Genomic DNA, 11,313 nt, shown 5'->3' on the forward strand with positions numbered 1-11,313 from the left:
TTGAATAGCAGCTGAACGCGCTAACCATTGCGCCACGGAAGCCCAAAAATTAAATGTTCGTCAGATATTGTGGAAAAACTCTAACATTTTACGTTACATCTGAGACGTCACAACACCGCTCCCGGGAGGGCTCAAACCACCAGTCTTTTTAATAGCAGCTGAACGCGCTAACCATTGCGCCACGGAAGCCCTAAAATTATATGGTCGTCAGGTACTGTTTAAAAACCTTGACTTTTTACGTCACATCTGAGACGTCACAACACCGCTCCCGGATGGGCTCGAACCGCCAACCTATTGGTTAAAAACCGAACGCGCTAACCATTGAGCCACGGAAGCTGCGAAATTAAATGGTTGTCAGGTATTGTGGAAAAGTTATGACTTTTTACGTTACATCTGAGACCCTACAAAACCTCTCCAGGGTGTTCTCGAACCACCAACCTTTCGGTTAACAGCCGAACGCGCTAACAATTGCGCCACGGAAGCCCAAAAATTAAATTGTCGTCAGGTATTGTGGAAAACCTTTGGCTTTCTACGTTACATTTGAGATCCCACAACACCGCTCCCGGGTAGGCTCGAACTACCAACCTATTGGTTAACAGCCGAACGCGCTAACCATTGAGCCACGGAAGCTCAGAAATTAAATGATTGTCACGTATTGTGGAAAATGTTTGACTTTTTACGCTACATCTGAGACCCCACAACACCTCTCCCGGGTGGGCTCGAACCACCAACCTTTCGATTAACAGCTGAACACGCTAACCATTGCGCCACGGAAGCCCAAAAATTAAACGTTCGTCAGGTATTGTGGAAAAACTCTGGCATTTTACGTTACATCTGAGACGTCACAACACCGCTTCCGGGAGGGCTCAAACCACCAGTCTTTGAATAGCAGCTGAACGCGCTAACCATTACACCACGGAAGCCCAAAAATTAAATGTTCGTCAGATATTGTGGAAAAACTCTGACATTTTACGTTACATCTGAGACGTCACAACACCGCTCCTGGGAGGGCTCAAACCACCAGTCTTTTTAATAGCAGCTGAACGCGCTAACCATTGCGCCACGGTAGCCCAAAAATTAAATGGTCGTCAGGTATTGTGGAAAACCTTTGGCTTTCTACGTTACATTTGAGATCCCACAACACCGCTCCCGGGTAGGCTCGAACCACCAACCTATTGGTTAACAGCCGAACGCACTAACCTTTGCGCCACGGAAGCTCAAAAATTAAATGGTCGTCAGGTATTGTGGAAAAACTTTGACTTTTTACCTCACATCTGAGACCTCACAACACCGCTCCCGGGTAGGCTCGAACCACCAACCTATTGGTTAACAGCCAAACGCGCTAACCATTGAGCCACGGAAGCTCAGAAACTAAATGGTTGTCACGTATTGTGGAAAGGTTTTGACTTTTTACGCTACATCTGAGACCCCACAACACCTCTCCCGGGTGGGCTCGAACCACCAACCTTTCGATTAACAGCTGAACGTGCTAACCATTGCGCCACGGAAGCCCAAAAATTAAATGGTCGTCAGGTATTGTGGAAAACCTTTGGCTTTCTACGTTACATTTGAGATCCCACAACACCGCTCCCGGGTGGGCTCGAACCACCAACCTATTAGTTAAAAGCTGAACGCGCTAACCATTGAGCCACGGAAGCTCAGAAATTAAATGGTTGTCACGTATTGTGGAAAATTTTTGACTTTTTACGCTACATCTGAGACCCCACAACACCGCTCCCGGGAGTGCTCAAACCACGAGTCTTTTTGAATAGCAGCTGAACGCGCTAACCATTGCGCCACGGAAGCCCAAAAATTAAATGTTCGTCAGATATTGTGGAAAAACTCTGACATTTTACGTTACATCTGAGACGTCACAACACCGCTCCCGGGAGGGCTCAAACCACCAGTCTTTTTAATAGCAGCTGAACGCGCTAACCATTGCGCCACGGAAGCCCTAAAATTAAATGGTCGTCAGGTACTGTGGAAAAACCTTGACTTTTTACGTCACATCTGAGCCGTCACAACACCGCTCCCGGATGGGCTCGAGCCACCAACCTATTGGTTAACAACCGAACGCGCTAACCATTGAGCCACGGAAGCTCAGAAATTAAATGGTTGTCAGGTATTGTGGAAAAGTTATGACTTTTTACGTTACATCTGAGACCCTACAAAACCTCTCCCGGGTGGTCTCGAACCACCAACCTTTCGGTTAACAGCTGAACGCGCTAACCATTGCTCCACGGAAGTCCAAATATTAAATGGTCGTCAGGTATTGTGGAAAAACTTTGGCTTTATACGTTACATTTGAGATCCCACAACACCTCTCTTGGGTGGGCTCGAACCACCAACCTTTCGGTTAACAGCCGAACGCGCTAACCATTGCTCCACGGAAGTCCAAATATTAAATGGTCGTCAGGTATTGTGGAAAAACTTTGGCTTTATATGTTACATTTGAGATCCCACAACACCTCTCTTGGGTGGGCTCGAACCACCAACCTTTCGGTTAACAGCTGAACGCGCTAACCATTGCGCCACGGAAGCCCAAAAATTAAACGTTCGTCAGGTATTGTGGAAAAACTCTGGCATTTTACGTTACATCTGAGACGTCACAACACCGCTTCCGGGAGGGCTCAAACCACCAGTCTTTGAATAGCAGCTGAACGCGCTAACCATTGCGCCACGGAAGCCCAAAAATTAAATGTTCGTCAGGTATTGAGGAAAAACCTTGACTTTTTACGTAACATCTGAGACCTCACAACACCGCTCCCGGATGGGCTCGAGCCACCAACCTTTCGGTTAACAGCCGAACGCACTAACCTTTGCGCCACGGAAGCCCAAAAATTAAATGGTCGTCATTTATTGTGGAAAAACTTTGACTTTTTACCTCACATCTGAGACCTCACAACACCGCTCCCGGATGGACTCGAACCACCAAACTTTCGGTTAACAGCCGAACGCGCTAACCATTGAGCCACGGAAGCTCTGAAATTAAATGGTCGTCAGGTATTGTGGAAAAACTTTGACTTTTTACGTAACATCTGAGACCTCATAGCACCGCTCTCGGGTGTGCTTGAACCACCAACCTTTCGGTTAACAGCCGAACGCGCTAACCATTGCGCCACGGAAGCCCAAAAATTGAATGTTCACAGGTATTGCGGAAAAACTCTGAATTTTACGTTACATCTGAGACCTCACAAAACGCTCCCGGATGGGCTCGAACCACCAAACTTTCGGTTAAAAGCCGAACGCGCTAACCATTGCGCCACGGTAGCCCAAAAATTAAATGATCGTCAGGTATTGTGGAAAAACCTTGACTTATTACGTCACATCTGAGACCTCACAACACCGCTCCCGGGTGGGCTCGAACCACCAACTTTTTGAATAACAGCTGAGCGCGCTAACCCTTGCGCCACCGAAGCCCAAAATTTAAATGGTTGTCAGGTATTTCGGAAAAACTTTGACTTTTTACGTCACATCTGAGTCCTAACAACACCGCTCCCGGGTGAGCTCGAACAACCAACCTATTGGTTAACAGCCGAACGCGCTAACCATTGAGCCACGAAAGCTCATAAAGTAAATGGTTATCACGTATTGTGGAAAAGTTTTGAATTTTTACGTTACATCTGAGACCTCACTACTCCGCTCCCGCGCGTGCTCGAACCACCAACCTTTTGAATAACAGCTAAGCGCGCTAACCGTTGCGCCACGGAAGCCCAAAAATTAAATGATCGTCAGGTATTGTGGAAAAAATCTGACTTTTTACATCACATCTGAGACCTCACATAACGCTCCCGGATGGGCTCGAACCACCAAACTTTCGGTTAAAAGCCGAACGCGCTAACCATTGAGCCACGGAAGCTCTGAAATTAAATGGTCGTCAGGTATTGTGGAAAAACTTTGACTTTTTACGTAACATCTGAGACCTCATAGCACCGCTCCCAGGTGTGCTCGAACCACCAACCTTTCTGTTAACAGCCAAACGCGCTAACCATTGTGCCACGGAAGCCCAAAAATTAAATGATCGTCAGGTATTGTGGAAAAACTTTGACTTTTTACCTCACATCTGAGACCTCACAACACCGCTCCCGGGTGGGCTCGAACCACCAACCTTTTGAATAACAGCTGAGCGCGCTAACCATGGCGCCACGGAGGCCCAAAATTTATGTGGTCGTCAGGTATTGTGGAAAAATTTGACTTTTTACGTCACATCTGAAACCTCACAACACCGCTCCCGGATGGGCTCGAACCACCAACCTTTCAGTTTACAGCCGAACGCGCTAAACATTGCGCCACGGAAGCCCAAAAATTAAATGATCGTCAGGTATTGTGGAAAAACTTTGACATTTTACATTACATCTGAGACCTCACAACACCGCTCCCGGATGGGCTCGAACCTCCAAACTTTCGGTTAAAAGCCGAACGCGCTAAACATTGCGCCACGGAAGCCCAAAAATTAAATGTTCGTCAGGTATTGAGGAAAAACCTTGACTTTTTACGTTACATCTGAGACCTCACTACTCCGCTCCCGCGCGGGCTCGAATGTAACGTGTTGTGGGGTCTCAGATGTAGCGTAAAAAGTCATAACTTTTCCACAATACCTGACAACCATTTAATTTCTGAGCTTCCGTGGCTCAATGGTTAGCGCGTTCGGCTGTTAACGAATAGGCTGGTGGTTCGAGCAAATCCGGGAGCGGTGTTGTGACGTCTCAGATGTGAAGTAATAAGTCAAGGTTTTTCCACAATACCTGACGACCATTTAATTTTTGGGCTTCCGTGGCGCAATGGTTAGCGCGTTCAGCTGCTATTCAAAAGACTGGTGTTTTGAACCCTCCCGGGAGCGGTGTTGTGACGTCTCAGATGTAACGTAAAATGTCAAAACTTTTCCACAATACTTGACAACCATTTAATTTCTGAGCTTCCGTGGCGCAATGGTTAGCGCGTTCAGCTGTTAACCAATAGGTTGGTGGTTCGAGCCCACCCGGGAGCGGTGTTGTGGGATTTCTAATGTAACGTATAAAGCCAAAGTTTTTCCACAATACCTGACGACCATTTAATTTTTGGGCTTCCGTGGAGCAATGGTTAGCGCGTTCGGCTGTTAACCGAAAGGTTGGTGGTTCGAGACCACCCAAGAGAGGTGTTGTGGGGTCTCAGATGTAGCGTAAAAAGTGAAAACTTTTCCACAATACCTTACGACCATTTAATTTTTGGGCTTCCGTGGCGCAATGGTTAGCGCGTTCGGCTGTTAATCGAAAGGTTGGTGGTTCGAGCCCATCCGAGAGCGGTGTTGTGAGGTCTCAGATGTGACGTAAAAAGCCAAAGTTTTTCCACATTACCTGCCGACCATTTAATTTTTGGGCTTTGGTGGCGCAATGGTTAGCATGTTCGGCTGTTAACCGAAAGGTTGGTGGTTCGAGCCCACCCAAGAGAGGTGTTGTGGGGTCTCAGATGTAGCGTAAAAAGTCAAAACTTTTCCACAATACTTGACAACCATTTAATTTCTGAGCTTCCGTGGCTCAATGGTTTGCGCGTTCGGCTGTTAACCAATAGGTTGGTGGTTCGAGCCCATCCGGGAGCGGTGTTTGTTACGTCTCAGATGTGAAGTAAAAAGTCAAGGTTTTTGCACAATACCTGACGACCATTTAATTTTTGGGCCTTCGTGGGGCAATGGTTAGCGCGCTCAGCTGTTATTCACAAGGTTGGTGGTTCGAGCCCACCCGAGGGCGGTGTTGTGAGGTCTCAGATGTAACGAAAAAAGTAAGAGTTTTTCCACAAATTTTGACGAACATTTAATTATTGGGCTTCCGTGGCGTAATGGTTAGCGCGTTCAGCTGTTAACCGAAAGATTGGTCGTTCGAGCCCACCCTAGAGAGGTGTTGTGGGGTCTCAGATGTAGCGTGAAAAGTCATAACGTTTTCACAATACCTGACAACCATTTAATTTCTGAGCTTTCGTGGCTCAATGGTTAGCGCGTTCGGCTGTTAACCAATAGGTTGGTGGTTCGAGCCCACCCGGGAGCGGTGTTGTGAGGTCTCAGATGTAACGAAAAAAAGTAAGAGTTTTTACACAAAACCTGACGAACATTTAATTTATGGGCTTCCGTGGCGCAATGGTTAGCGCGTTCAGCTGTTAACCGAAAGGTTGGTGGTTCGAGACCACCCGGGAGAGGTGTTGTGGGGTCTCAAATGTAACGTAAAAAGCGAAAGTTTTTCCACAATACCTTACGACCATTGAATTTTTGGGCTTCCGTGGCACAATGGTTAGCGCGTTCGGCTGTTAATCGAAAGGTTGGTGGTTCGAGCCCATCCGAGAGCGGTGTTGTGTGGTCTTAGATGTGACGTAAAAAGCCAAAGTTTTTCCACATTACCTGCCGACCATTTAATTTTTGGGCTTCCGTGGCGCAATGGTTAGCACGTTCGGCTGTTAACCGAAAGGTTGGTGGTTCGAGCCCACCCAAGAGAGGTGTTGTGGGGTCTCAGATGTAGCGTAAAAAGTCAAAACTTTTCCACAATACGTGACAACCATTTAATTTCTGAGCTTTCTCGGCTCAATGTTTAGCGCGTTCGCCTGTTAACCAATAGGTTGGTGGTTCGAGCCCACCCGGGAGCGGTGTTGTGGGATCTCAAATGTAACGTACAAAGCCAAAGTTATTCCACAATACCTGACGACCATTTAATTTTTGGGCCTTCGTGGGGCAATGGTTAGCGCGCTGAGCTGTTATTCACAAGGTTGGTGGTTCGAGCCCACCCGAGGGCGGTGGTGTAAGGTCTCAGATGTAACGAACAAAGTAAGAGTTTTTCCACAAATTCTGACGAACATTTAATTATTGGTCTTCCGTGGCGCAAAGGTTAGCGCGTTCAGCTGTTAACCGAAAGATTGGTCGTTCGAGCCCACCCTAGAGAGGTGTTGTGGGGTCTCAGATGTAGCGTGAAAAGTCATAACGTTTACACAAAACCTGACGAACATTTAATTTATGGGCTTCCGTGGCGCAATGGTTAGCGCGTTCAGCTTTTAACCGAAAGGTTGGTGGTTCGAGACCACCCGGGAGAGGTGTTGTGGGGTCTCAGATGTAGCGTAAAAAGTCAAAACTTTTCCACAATACTTGACAACCATTTAATTTCTGAGCTTCCGTGGCTCAATGGTTTGCGCGTTCGGCTGTTAACCAATAGGTTGGTGGTTCGAGCCCATCCGGGAGCGGTGTTTGTTACGTCTCAGATGTGAAGTAAAAAGTCAAGGTTTTTGCACAATACCTGACGACCATTTAATTTTTGGGCCTTCGTGGGGCAATGGTTAGCGCGCTCAGCTGTTATTCACAAGGTTGGTGGTTCGAGCCCACCCGAGGGCGGTGTTGTGAGGTCTCAGATGTAACGAAAAAAGTAAGAGTTTTTCCACAAATTCTGACGAACATTTAATTATTGGGCTTCCGTGGCGCAATGGTTAGCGCGTTCAGCTGTTAACCGAAAGATTGGTCGTTCGAGCCCACCCTAGAGAGGTGTTGTGGGGTCTCAGATGTAGCGTGAAAAGTCATAACGTTTTCACAATACCTGACAACCATTTAATTTCTGAGCTTTCGTGGCTCAATGGTTAGCGCGTTCGGCTGTTAACCAATAGGTTGGTGGTTCGAGCCCACCCGGGAGCGGTGTTATGAGGTCTCAGATGTAACGAAAAAAAGTAAGAGTTTTTACACAAAACCTGACGAACATTTAATTTTTGGGCTTCCGTGGCACAATGGTTAGCGCGTTCGGCTGTTAATCGAAAGGTTGGTGGTTCGAGCCCATCCGAGAGCGGTGTTGTGAGGTCTCAGATGTGACGTAAAAAGCCAAAGTTTTTCCACATTACCTGCCGACCATTTAATTTTTGGGCTTCCGTGGCGCAATGGTTAGCACGTTCGGCTGTTAACCGAAAGGTTGGTGGTTCGAGCCCACCCTAGAGAGGTGTTGTGGGGTCTCAGATGTAGCGTGAAAAGTCATAACGTTTTCACAATACCTGACAACCATTTAATTTCTGAGCTTTCGTTGCTCAATGGTTAGCGCGTTCGGCTGTTAACCAATAGGTTGGTGGTTCGAGCCCACCCGGGAGCGGTGTTGTGAGGTCTCAGATGTAACGAAAAAAAGTAAGAGTTTTTACACAAAACCTGATGAACATTTAATTTATGGGCTTCCGTGGCGCAATGGTTAGCGCGTTCAGCTGTTAACCGAAAGGTTGGTGGTTCGAGACCACCCGGGAGAGGTGTTGTGGGGTCTCAGATGTAGCGTAAAAAGTCAAAACTTTTCCACAATACGTGACAACCATTTAATTTCTGAGCTTCCGTGGCTCAATGGTTTGCGCGTTCGGCTGTTAACCAATAGGTTGGTGGTTCGAGACCACCCGGAAGCGGTGTTGTGGGATCTCAAATGTAACGTATAAAGCCAAAGTTTTTCCACAATACCTGACGACCATTTAATATTTGGACTTCCGTGGAGCAATGGTTAGCGCGTTCAGCTGTTAACCGAAAGATTGGTCGTTCGAGCCCACCCTAGAGAGGTGTTGTGGGGTCTCAGATGTAGCGTGAAAAGTCATAACTTTTTCACAATACCTGACAACCATTTAATTTCTGAGCTTTCATGGCTCAATGGTTAGCGCGTTCGGCTGTTAACCAATAGGTTGGTGGTTCGAGCCCACCCGGAAGCGGTGTTGTGAGGTCTCAGATGTAACGAAAAAAAGTAAGAGTTTTTACACAAAACCAGACGAACCTTTAAAATTTGGGCTTCCGTGGCGCAATGGTTAGCGCGTTCAGCTGTTAACCGAAAGGTTGGTGGTTCGAGACCACCCGGGAGAGGTGTTGTGGGGTCTCAGATGTAGCATAAAAAGTCAAAACTTTTCCACAATACGTGACAACCATTTAATTTCTGAGCTTTCGTGGCTCAATGTTTAGCGCGTTCGGCTGTTAACCAATAGGTTGGTGGTTCGAGCCCACCCGGGAGCGGTGTTGTGGGATCTCAAATGTAACGTACAAAGCCAAAGTTTTTCCACAATACCTGACGACCATTTAATTTTTGGGCTTTCGTGGGGCAATGGTTAGCGCGCTCAGCTGTTATTCACAAAGTTGGTGGTTCGAGCCCACCCGAGAGCGGTGTTGTGAGGTCTCAGATGTAACGAAAAAAGTAAGAGTTTTTCCACAAATTCTGACGAACATTTAATTATTGGGCTTCCGTGGCGCAATGGTTAGCGCGTTCAGCTGTTAACCGAAAGATTGGTCGTTCGAGCCCACCCTAGAGAGGTGTTGTGGGGTCGCAGATGTAGCGTGAAAAGTCATAACGTTTTCACAATACCTGACAACCATTTAATTTCTGAGCTTTCGTGGCTCAATGGTTAGCGCGTTCGGCTGTTAACCAATACGTTGGTGGTTCGAGCCCACCCGGGAGCGGTGTTGTGAGGTCTCAGATGTAACGAAAAAAAGTAAGAGTTTTTACACAAAACCTGACGAACATTTAATTTCTGAGCTTCCGTGGCTCAATGTTTTGCGCGTTCGGCTGTTAACCAATAGGTTGGTGGTTCGAGACCACCCGGAAGCGGTGTTGTGGGGTCTCAATTGTAACGTAAAAAGCGAAAGTTTTTCCACAATACCTGACGACCATTTAATTTTTGGGCTTCCGTGGCGCAATGGTTAGCGCGTTCGGCTGTTAATCGAAAGGTTGGTGGTTCGAGCCCATCCGGGAGCGGTGTTGTGGGGTCTCAGATGTAGCGTAAAAAGTCAAAACTTTTCCACAATACTTGACAACCATTTAATTTCTGAGCTTCCGTGGCTCAATGGTTTGCGCGTTCGGCTGTTAACCAATAGGTTGGTGGTTCGAGACCACCCGGAAGCGGTGTTGTGGGATCTCAAATGTAACGTATAAAGCCAAAGTTTTTCCACAATACCTGACGACCATATAATATTTGGACTTCCGTGGAGCAATGGTTAGCGCGTTCGGCTGTTAACCGAAAGGTTGGTGGTTCGAGCCCACCCAAGAGAGGTGTTGTGGGGTCTCAGATGTAACGAAAAAAGTAAGAGTTTTTCCACAAATTCTGACGAACATTTAATTATTGGGCTTCCGTGGCGCAATGGTTAGCGCGGTCAGCTGTTAACCGAAAGATTGGTCGTTCGAGCCCACCCTAGAGAGGTGTTGTGGGGTCTCAGATGTAGCGTGAAAAGTCATAACTTTTTCACAATACCTGACAACCATTTAATTTCTGAGCTTCCGTGGCTAATGGTTAGCGCGTTCGGCTTTTAACCAATAGGTTGGTGGTTCGAGCCCACCCTTGAGCGGTGTTGTGAGGTCTCAGATGTAACGAAAAAAGTAAGAGTTTTTCCACAAATTCTGACGAATATTTAATTATTGGGCTTCCGTGGCGCAATGGTTAGCGCGTTCAGCTGTTAACCGAAAGGTTGGTGGTTCGAGCCCACCCGGGAGCGGTGTTGTGGGATCTCAAATGTAACGTACAAAGCAAAAGTTACCACAATACCTGACGATCATTTAATTTTTGGACTTCCGTGGAGCAATGGTTAGCGCGTTCAGCTGTTAACCGAAAGGTTGGTGGTTCGAGCCCACCCAAGAGAGGTGTTGTGGGATCTCAAATGTAACATATAAAGCCAAAGTTTTTCCACAATACCTGACGACCATTTAATATTTGGACTTCCGTGGAGCAATGGTTAGCGCGTTCGGCTGTTAACCGAAAGGTTGGTGGTTCGAGCCCACCCAAGAGAGGTGTTGTGGGATCTCAAATGTAACGTATAAAGCCAAAGTTTTTCCACAATACCTGACGACCATTTAATATTTGGACTTCCGTGGAGCAATGGTTAGCGCGTTCAGCTGTTAACCGAAAGGTTGGTGGTTCGAGACCACCCGGGAGAGGTTTTGTAGGGTCTCAGATGTAACGTAAAAAGTCATAACTTTTCCACAATACCTGACAACCATTTAATTTCTGAGCTTCCGTGGCTCAATGGTTAGCGCGTTCGGTTGTTAACCAATAGGTTGGTGGCTCGAGCCCATCCGCGAGCGGTGTTGTGACGGCTCAGATGTGACGTAAAAAGTCAAGGTTTTTCCACAGTACCTGACGACCATTTAATTTTAGGGCTTCCGTGGCGCAATGGTTAGCGCGTTCAGCTGCTATTAAAAAGACTGGTGGTTTGAGCCCTCCCGGGAGCGGTGTTGTGACGTCTCAGATGTAACGTAAAATGTCAGAGTTTTTCCACAATATCTGACGAACATTTAATTTTTGGGCTTCCGTGGCGCAATGGTTAGCGCGTTCAGCTGCTATTCAAAAAGACTCGTGGTTTGAGCACTCCCGGGAGCG

At 47.1% G+C, this 11,313-nt stretch overlaps 1 non-coding gene across 1 annotated transcript; it reads right to left on the reverse strand.

Annotated features, from left to right (window-relative positions):
• Positions 1-4,226: 4,226 nt before the first annotated feature.
• On the reverse strand, positions 4,227-4,299 carry TRNAY-GUA (transfer RNA tyrosine (anticodon GUA)). Its single transcript has one exon. It is a non-coding gene; the product is annotated as a tRNA-Tyr (tRNA).
• Positions 4,300-11,313: the final 7,014 nt, after the last annotated feature.

The sequence above is a fragment of the Phalangium opilio genome, unplaced genomic scaffold, assembly GCF_054372755.1.
Source record: "Phalangium opilio isolate 3A_F unplaced genomic scaffold, DU_Popi_V2 ptg001421l_1, whole genome shotgun sequence".
Lineage (NCBI taxonomy): Eukaryota > Metazoa > Arthropoda > Arachnida > Opiliones > Phalangiidae > Phalangium > Phalangium opilio.